At 40.9% G+C, this 10,703-nt stretch overlaps 1 long non-coding RNA gene across 1 annotated transcript; it reads right to left on the bottom strand.

The window, feature by feature from the left end:
• Nucleotides 1-2,265: 2,265 nt before the first annotated feature.
• LOC113964132 lies at nucleotides 2,266-9,265 on the bottom strand. The gene is made up of 2 exons (XR_003533074.1): nucleotides 9,139-9,265; nucleotides 2,266-9,047 (listed from the first exon to the last, which is right to left on the bottom strand). It is a non-coding gene; the product is annotated as an uncharacterized LOC113964132 (long non-coding RNA).
• Nucleotides 9,266-10,703: the final 1,438 nt, after the last annotated feature.

Genomic DNA, 10,703 nt, shown 5'->3' on the forward strand with positions numbered 1-10,703 from the left:
TTTGAACTCCTGTTATAATTCAACACATATATGAGGCAGCCAGGATTACCTAAGGCTAACAAGAAGTCAAGGTCTATGGGAGAGAGATGGTTTAAATAGAGGGCATTTCCTCTTTTTACAATCACCACCTAACTGAAAATGGCATCAGTTGGGCTTAGCTGAGCAAAGAAAGCAACTAACTGCTGGCAGTACTTGAAACTTTGGAGACTTCCTTTAGAGAGCTGTGCAAGTAAGCACCATTCCCCAGTAAATGCAGCTCTTCAATGGCTCCACCAGGGCCAGGATTTCACTCAGTCTTATAGCTCTGATTTCAGATGATCTACTGTTCAAAAACCAAGTTGATCTGCACAGCATTAGCTACCTGTCCTGCTTCTTAGGAATGTATCATAACACAAATACCTGGTTTGTACAATCAAACATCATCTGTTTGTTTGGGCTCCTCGGCCTGTCATTCACTTGCTTCTAAAAGAAATGGGATTACTCTCATAAAACAAAGGAGAACATTTCAGAGGGAAATGCTTAATCATCATGTCTCATCAAGCTAAACTCATATCAAGCGTGAACAGACACAAATACAGACACCAGAGGAGATTATTTTTAACGTTTACAAGTATCTCTTCACAATCACAAAAATCTTGGCAATGGTGAGTATCATGCCAAGGAATCAAAGTCCAATGTGAAGGCAAGTGTGCAATTCTGTGGCTGTTAACAGAAAACACTTGGTGGAAAGAAGATCAGATGACTGTGACACAGCAAATAGGTCACTGAAATCCACTGGAATTTCTGCTCCTTTATAAAAAGGATGTATCCATAGAAATCACAAAGGGACATAATCTTACCAACCACTGGAAGGGGAACAAAAAAGAAGACTGGAACTTGTGATCTCATCTCCGGGTTGTAAACGATTATAGGTTTTAGTTTCAAAGGAGTAATAAGAAGAGCTGCTGGAGATGACACACCAGTAATTTTAGCTCAGCTAAAACAGTATGTATGTGTGTCGGCACATACAAGTAGGAATTGCAGGTGAGATCTATAATACATTGCCATCATTAAAGGTCATGAACAGGAGATTTGAATCAAGATTCATCAGCCATTCGTTTGAGCCATAACCAAACCAAATACGCAGTGTAATGCACCACCTCCTCCATTCTGCATATTTTCTAAATTATAAAATACTGCGCAAAATCTATCACCAATGTCCTCTCCTAACTGCCATTATTTCAAATGCCTCCTTGAAATAACAAAAAAACTTTGACCTCAGAAAAGTCTAATTACTGTGTCTGTATATAACAAAGAAAAGCATGGCAAACCCAGACACAAATGTGGTATACCTACCTCCAAATGAACAACTTCTTTGAATATTGGTGTGAGTACCATTTATGCAACAGTAAAGCATAAAAAAACAATTAATTCACCATTAACTTTAATGATGACAGCAGCAAAAGTGACTAGAGAGCTAGAAGACATTTCTTTTCAAAAATTGTTTTGTTCTGTCTCCCTTGACATTTCTAAGAGCCCTAGCTTTATATGTCAAGACTCTAGCCATCTCATTACCCAAGTTTCTGCAACCTGTTAAGAGGCCAGGTTCTCCCTGGTATATTTGTTTTGTTCACTGGTTGTTCCATTTCATTAAAAACTAAAGACATTCTATGATGAAAGCAGAAGTACTCAGAAAAACATAACTGTAGAGACTAACTGCAACCCAACCTTATCTGCTCAACAGTGAAGTGATATTTTCTCACATTTTCTCATACTTAAAAGCAAATTTATAATATATTGCTCAACAAAAAAGTTAGCTTTCAAAGCACTTTCAGAGGAAGAGAGAGAAAAAAAAGTAGAAGTAGAAACACCACACTTTGGAGCAAGAGCACAAAAAAGGATATGTTCAGGGGAAAATACCAGAGATGAAAGCCTGGCCCAACTGAATTCCAGGATAAAATAGTCATTGGTTTCAATAGGGTCACGATCTCTGTCAAGATCTGAGTCTGGATTCACTTTTGAAGTAGGTGTGGCCTAAAAGCAGGAGGGAAGAATTAACTATAAAATAAAATATCTCTCTCTGTCTTAAACAGCCCATCGTTCATTTCATGTTACATTGCTATTGACTACAAAAAGGGTGTAAGTGGTTATGAAACCCACCTATCTAGGTACCCCCTACTTTCCATCACACTACCCTTTTTGTTATCCTTCCTTTACACATTATCATGAATTTTTGTTGTTGCTGGTGGTGAATGGCTGACAGCATTAACACAACGGCTCTGCTACACACAAGAACTGCATAAATTTTATGTCAAGTCACTTTTCATCATAAACAAACCACCATCATATATCTAGAGGCACAGGTTTGGGTATTACACTGTGAGTACACACTATATATATGCCTCAGTGCTGTATTTGTGTAAGTTCTGCTTCTGTCTTGTATACACATTCACATGCTACATGTATGTAGCATTTCTGAGTGCATAGGCACACACATGGATGTGCATAGATGCAGGAAAAGCATGAATGTGGGAGTCACAATAATGCTGCTCCTGGCTGATGGTAGTTTGTTACAGAATTTGTTTCCGTGTTAATGGATCACAGAAAAAAATCTTGTAAGGATTATTTTAATTTGTAAAACATTTGTATTCCCTACTGCATTGCAATAAAAGGAATGTGCTAACTGCCAGTCTTTTAAGAAATATGATACAATTCCTTTTACTTTTGGTTTGAAATCGGAACTAAAACACATCTGCTGCAGAATAACTGATCTGTATGGCCCTGGCAGGAGGTAAAGGCTGGGAGTCAACTCACTCCTTCTGGCTGTAATCCCTTCATGGGAATCTAGATGGGTTGCTCTATATCTTGTATCCTCTGATCATTTTCAGAAAAACATAAAGTTGCAATAAAATCACAAAATGCCCAACAAATCCATGACCTGCCAAGACTTTGAAGTCAGGAATACACCACGCAGCGCAGCCACGTCACAGCTGCAAATGGAGGCAGGATTCTGGGTATTTTGCTGAGAAAAAAAATAAAAATTACTGCCTGCATATGCTCCCAGTAAATCAGCACTCATTTAGCTACCCTAGCATAATAGGTCTTTCATAGCTCACAGGAGAGGTCATGGTACAAGAATGTTGAACAATACAACACAATCTTTTGTAGGTAAGAAACTTCAAGGTAGGAGGTGTAAGTTGTAGCAACAACAGAAACCTCAGAGGAGATCATCAGAAAATCATTAACATGGTTTTTTCAAAAGAATGTGCACAATTGACAACATTTTCAACACAGACATATATTTCTAAATCCTCTGGTGTCCTGTTTCCTATGCATTATACACACATACACAAACCTCAGATTTTGGTTTTGTTTCATTAACTCCATATTTCTGCTACTTAAAATTACCCAAAGCATTATGATCACATCATTCATACATTCATTTATTTGGAATAATTCCCAATAAAGGGACTTTCAGAGAAGTAGCTTAATGTTGAATACAATTTCTTGCGCATTATATTTTTTATATTTAATATACCACTTGATGGTTTGTTAAACTGTCTGATTTGATGTTTGTTATAAACATTCACTGTGTTGAAATCCCAAATAAACAACAAGCATACGACTCTTTTCCACAGAGTATATGCTTTATCTTATCTGTTGCTTTTCTTTGAACTCCCTCTTTCTTAGTGTGAATATACCAAAATAAGATAATACTCAAATATTTTTTATTAGAAAATGGATGATTTAATATAGTATTGCATGCTTATTTTGATTTCCTGAAGCCCAATTCAGCTAATATCCCAGGTGAATTGGATGAAGCTGCAACTGGCTACCACCAACAAGGGCAAGAACTTCAACAGACAATTGCAGACAAAGGTCTGTTGCCTAGCATCCTGCAGCATCCAGAAGAAAAGTGGAGCAGCAGATCAGACTTTGATCATGAGAATATTGCTGAGGCAAGTGGACCCAAAACTTTCTGCAGTCACCTTCAGGGACAGGCAAGGCAAACACAGTTACTGGGCATCAAATAGTGCCCCTCTTCACTCACTTCTCTAAAAATCTGTCACTCCATGAGACCATCAGGAAGGAGCAGAGAAGGAAGTGACATGAGTTTCAGTAATGAATCAATGCCAGGAAAGAGTCATTGGAAATTCAACTCTGTAGGAACTGAATGCTTTGCCTCAGTCACAAAATGCATTCAAATTCATGTCTTCATTTCAGTTTCTTCCTCTTCATTGCCTTCCAAGAAACTCCAGGGGCCAAAGCAGGAGAACACTGGTTCCAGGGAGGCTGCTGGCTGTCCAGACAGACATGCAGGCTGTTCACACCTCTCTAAAAGGTATCTCATTCATATAATATTTCAAATTAAACTGTTTCAGACAAAAATGAGTTCACTAATTTTCATCACCGAGTCATATTTTTTATTTTGCAATTCCAAAGACATGTGGGTCCTTCTCCCCCATCCCCACCGTCTTTTATCTTGAAAATTCCCAGTTCTTTGAGTGTGATGTCATGATGTGTTGCCATGAAAATTTGACTTAAAATTATAAGCGCTAAATTAGAACTTCTTCATATGGTAAAAGATCATACAGAGAGGGATAGCAATTTAAACAAAGATCTTCTATAATTAGTGATAATAACAAAGGAAATATTCATAATTACATCAAAGGATTCTTCACTGAGTATTGTTTTCATTTGCTTCCTGAGGGAGCACAGAGTTCTCTGAAAAGATAACACTCTTTTAGGCAGATAAATAAAGGAAGGCCATCTAGAGAATCCAATTTCAAACCAAAGCCTGAAAAAGACTCAGAAAGAGGACATTCTCTTATTGATGTGATTACATGCCAGGCATCAGTACACTGCTAGGTATGCAGTGCTGATAAGTCTGCAGTATGTAAACACCTTTTCAGATGAACATGACCCACAACACCATAGCTACCTGGGGCATCTGTCTCCACATACATGAGGCATAGCCTGGGGATTAATTTCATCCCCTAACGTAAACAGGACTAATTTTTTTTAAGTACAGATAGCTAAAAATAGACAAGAGTAATGTTATGCAATAAAACCTGTTATATGTTTCCCCTTTCCAGATGAGGGAATCTGACACAGCTTCAGATAGAAAGAGGCAGCAGTCTGACCAGAACACAAAATATATTATTCATTTCATTTCCTACCAGAGAGATAGCATTTGAACCTTCCATATATTAAAGATGTATGCCCACTATCATATCATTTCAATGGCCTAAATATTAAATTTTGATCAAAAATTCACAACACTTCTGCCCTTCCCTGGAAAAAAAAATAGGTCAAAAATAAATGGAAACAAACTGTTTTCTGCCCCTTTTTATGCACTTGACAGAGAGAAAAAAAATGAGGAGATAAATCTGCATAATACTGAACCGAATCTCTTTAATTCCAGTCAGCTTTTATCATTCAATCACTGAGTCTGTATGTGGAAAAATTCATGCTAATTCCCCCTAGCAACAGCCGCAGCCTATCCGGGGGAGCCCCGCACCAGGCAGCTGCCAGCCAGCAAGAATAACTCTAAGTAGGTCAGCCCTGCATTTCTAAAAATGCCACGGTCTAGTAACCCCACTGTCCCGTCTGTCTGCCCTGCCCCATAATAACCTCGATCTCTCGGTGACACAATGACATACTACCCTGTTAGAGTGCAATCAAATCTCGCTGCATTATTCTGCTACGAGCATCGCTGCTGGATGAAGGACCCATCGAGGGGCAGCATTAATCAGGCAGCCATTCATGTCCACTAGCACTTCACTCTGGAGATGGGGCCTGCATTAATGACCAGCTGTTTGAACTAACACAAACAAAATAATGCCTTCCACCCTGTTGGCTGCGCAGAATACACTATTCTAATCAGTCAGGTTATGCTCATTGACTAAACCTAAGATGTAAATTAAACAGCCCCAGACAATGCCAGCTTTTGTAACCTTCTATTAATTAAAGTGAGTATATTTAAATTATACTACACACAATTCAAAGAGCTATTGGTTTAATATACAGAGTCACCTCCTCCTACAAATTTGTATTCACAGTCAAAAAAAACAACCACAACCAAAAACCACCCACCCCACCGTTTGCGTAAGACAATCTACCTATCCTGGTAAATTAAAGAGCAACTACAACAGAGCTTAACTGCAAGTGACTTCTGCTGGGAGCAGGGAACCACACCAGACTTCCAGCAATTGGGCGACAGGAGCACTGACAGACATGCACACTGGATGTGGTGGAGGGGTATTGTAAACATATTCCAGCCATGACACAGAGAAAAGCCAGTCGCAGCAGATTAAGCACCCCCTGCAATCTCACTGCTTAAGCACTGCCGAGTTGCCTTCACGACCTAAAAATAATTGCAGAGGTCAGAAAGCCCCTTGGTGGGATATGGGCATGTGTCTTTAAGAGCTCATAGCTGCGCCCATCCCTCCTACTTCCCACAGCTCTGGGGATTTCTGCATGGCTGCAAGATGCTGCACGAAGCCCTGTCCCTCCCCCCTTGCTCTTAACCAGAGAAGCCTTAATATAAACCATACTAGAGCCCAGCCAGTCTTCTCTGGGGTGGTATTTTGGTATCAAATCTGTAATGCCAGAACAGAATTTCATCAAGCTTGCTTTATGTTTAATTATACCCTTCCTCTAAACACCTTCTTGCTAGCTTGCTGGTCTCTTCCTTCAGAGCATGCCTCCATGCCATGTAGCTGCCTGTACAGGACAGAGCTTGGAAAGACATTTTCAAGGATAGATTGTTCGTCTGCATTTTTTTCTGAAAGATTTGCACTTTCGGTGAATGTCTTGCCCTATAACAAACTGATAATTCAGTCTTCACCGCTGCAGAATTCAGCAAGCCTTGTGCATGTAATCCATCCACATCTGATTTTGGAACACAGCAGATTCATTAATCCATTTTGCTCTTTCTTGTTTGAACCAGGCTTGTTAACCAGGTTTTGAGAGTCTTCCTTTGCTTTGTGGCACACATCACATAGCTATTCTTGGAGAGATACAGTCACTGACGTAACCGTGGGCTCCTAATTACAAGCTGCTGACATTTTGCTCATCTCTGCAGCTTTGAAGCTGTGAGTTAAGAGTCTCTCCTCCCCCCTCCTTTCTTGCTTTAAGCTGCCTGAATTAGAAGAACATGACAATTTCAGAAAGGTATAGGCAGTGGCATAAACTCCTTTGCAGAGCCTGCCGTATTGCCAAAGTTATTTTTCTTTAAGCAAACAGAAAACTACAGTTTGGGAGTAATAAGACTCCTTTGCCCCCAGCACAAGAATGTTATCCAACAGCTGGCTAAATATAATCCAACACCGAGGGCTGCCTTTGTAGGCTGGGGAACAAATAGTGGAAGGACCAGACAGGCGTCTTGCAGGGTAGCTCACCATGACTATTGGAAAATCCCCTCGTAGATATTTTAGGTTGACATTATGGTCTATGGCTTTGTATAAAAGGGAAAAAAAGGAAAGGGAAAAAACCCTCTTTCTCGGTATGCAGCTGCTAGCAGCCATGCCCAGCCTTGCTAGCTGACTGCAGCACTTGTTTCCCCTATTTCTGCATTGTTCAGATATGGCCAAGTCGAGTTGCCTACCAAATGAAAAATGCCTGTACCGTGACAAGTCTACCTGCCCTAAAAACACGGTCTTCCCCATGCAGGTTTGGCAGTAAAAAATACACCCAGCTACATTTCACAGAAATTGATTCCCAAATGTAAGCATTGCCTTTTCGCAATATATGAAGAATCTTTTTCAATTAGAGGCTGATTTTTAAAATCTAAAAAAAAAAAAGAAAAAGAAAAAATGCAAATATAACACTGAATATAAATGCTCAGTTGAGGATTTAGTCATCTGATGCCTGTGGTAGCCAGCTGGTCTAGAAGTCATCTGGGATGCATTTATTTTGATTAGATTGATCACATTTCTATTTACAGTATAGAATTTTTCACCATACTGAATACAGCTGTGTTTATAGAGATTTTAAGATGGAGAAAACGAAACCCCATGGTTTTTCTCAGCACAGTGCAGAAGATTCAGTGCTTTAAGGTGTTAAGCAGAAAGGATCCGCTTTCACATTTCTTAAAAGAATACTGCCTACCATCTGTTTTCACAAAGTGCCACCTCAGTCAGGAAATGGGTGTAGAGCTATAGCTGAAAATACAAGCTGCAATCAGGTCTGACCCAGCAAAGTGACAAACGTCCTCTGTAAATTGGTCAGAAATGTCTTGCTTTCATTTCCATACATGTTCACACATGCACAAAAGCACATACATACACAGATATACATGGAGTGAGTGGCTGCTGTTTTCCCTGGGGATATTCCTGCAGCCATCTAACTCATCAGTTCACTCCTTGACAGCACCAGGAGTGTTCAAGCTACGATTTACAGTCCCTCGGTCCATACATTGCTTTGTTAATCAAGCCATCCTCTCTGCAATGAGAATCCACAGAATCAGACAAACGGCACGTAGTGTTTCTTCTTCCTTTGCATTTGCATTTGCTCGCTCTCTCCTTCTCCCTTGGTTTTGCCTTATCAGGCAGATGCAACCGATACCTTATTTATCCGTCTCCAGCACAACACTGAGGTGAAACCTGACTGCAGCACTGTGGCTTCCCCATGTTAATCCTCTGGAGCAGCAGAGGCTGGATTCTTGTTGCTGATGCCCTTGTCGAGCACTGGATTACTTTACATAATATTTCTTTAAGCTTTCACCCACCCCATCCTAGATTAACACCCTTCTTTTCTCTTCCTTCTCCCCCACCAAAGAAAATCCCAAAATCATCACATATCGCAACCCTTTGCTTCCAGAGCCAACAAAAAAAAAATGCGGCTCCATCGTTCTTCTTCCTTAGCAATGTGCAGACGAGAGAGTTTCAAGTCAGTCAAGCCAGGGTGAAGCGCAGGCAGCAAGACTGCAGCAGCCCCAGCAGCAGCAGAAAGAGCAGCAGCCGCCCAGGTAAATGCAGGGAAAAGCACGCTGTGTCGAAAGCGGTGCAGCATCGTAGCTGTAAGGAAAGACAGTATCGCTTCTTCCGAACGGTGCAGCTTTATGCCTGCAGGAACGGAGAAAAGGGAAGACCCAGAATTAAAAATTAAAGCCAAAACAGTTAAGAAGAAACAATAACTATAATAAATTATCGTAACTTTATTTTTTCTGGGTTTTGGGGCTTTCTGGGAGGCTGTGTCTTTTCCTCTCCCTCCCCAAAGTCTCCTGTGTTGCTGGATGCTACTGTCCAAGAGTGCGGAGTCACAAAGGCTCACTCTCCAAAGCACAGTGAGACCAGCATCACATGAGAAACCACATGACGCACCCAAATCGGATGCTGATGTGGTCCACTATTTCACTCGGGGGGAAAAAAATCTCAACTGAAACATCTCCCTCTTTACTGGTTAGAAAAATTCCCCCTAAAAAAAAAAAAAAGAAAAAGAAAAAGCCCCCCAAAAAAATATCTCCATATCTATCCATCTTCAATGCCAATGCTTCAGGAGGCAGGAGAATGCTGTTCCACAGACACTAGCTGGATGGCAGCAATATTACTTCCAGGCTGCGTTATTCAAAGTGATTCTACTTAAGTGAATTCCTGAAAAGCATACTCCATGTCTCCCTAACATGAACAGACTCAGAAAACCATCTCCATTATCATTCCCTGCAATCTGTATCCAAACCTGTGTTCTGAATAATTTATTTTAGGCTAATAAGCTGTTTGCCAAGACCACTCCTTTTCCCACTCAGTCCCACACTCAACAAGCGACTACAGCAAGAAACACAGAGGCATTTACGGTTTCCTTAACTGGTAATTTTAGTGAATGCACTGTCCCACAAAATAATCAGGAAAAATGAGCAGAAGGGTTTTTTCCTCATGTATGGACACAACAGGGCTCTCTCTGGTTTGCAGATGGTGTCAATGTTTTCCTGATATTGCCGACTCAAATGCCTTCAGTCCAAGTCAAGAAGCAAACATTCTTGCCTGCCGATTCCTGCAGAGGTGTTGTGCCACACTGTTTAACACGCAGAAACATCTGGACACCCCTGTCAGCCCCTGAATAAGAGCGTGCAGCTCTGCAATGCTGTTAACTGTCAGGGCACCAAGCAGTTAACATCTTGGCTGCTTTACCATCTTGCTTTACCTATAGGAGCATGGAACCGAGGGACTGGTTCGCTCAAGAAACAAAAGCAAAAAAGCTGACCTTGATGATCGATGGAATTGCTGCTCACAAAGTTATCATCCAACAAACAGCGGTTTGTAGCTTGTTTTACGCCTAACATTTGTTCAAGTGACAGAGCAGGTGGCACAGTGTCTTCCATCCCCTTTGTTTGCAAAAGCTGGGCACCACCTCGTGACGCTGCACTCCCTGGCTCTTTACACTGAAACTGTATGCGGTGTCAGGGAAATGTAGGAAGAGAGCTGCTGTGAATCTGCACAGCTGTTTTGCACAGGATCCCACTGCAATGTCCGAAGTTACATAATGGAGATCAAGCACAGAATTCCCACAGAACAGAGATGCTTAGCCAGCCCTTACACAGGGACGTGCCATCGGAGCAAAATCCAAGTGCTCTTTCATGCCGATTTCAACCTTCCCAACTGTTCACGCAATAGCAGATTGCAAAAATTTGCACAAGGCAGTTTTAACTTCTTCTTATTGGCTCCTCTCAGAAAGAGGTTTTTTCAGTGGGCTGCACCCAGGAGTTGCCTAAATTCCACGTAAAA

Source organism: Neopelma chrysocephalum, unplaced genomic scaffold, assembly GCF_003984885.1.
Source record: "Neopelma chrysocephalum unplaced genomic scaffold, ASM398488v2 Primary Assembly neopelma1_26, whole genome shotgun sequence".
NCBI lineage: Eukaryota > Metazoa > Chordata > Aves > Passeriformes > Pipridae > Neopelma > Neopelma chrysocephalum.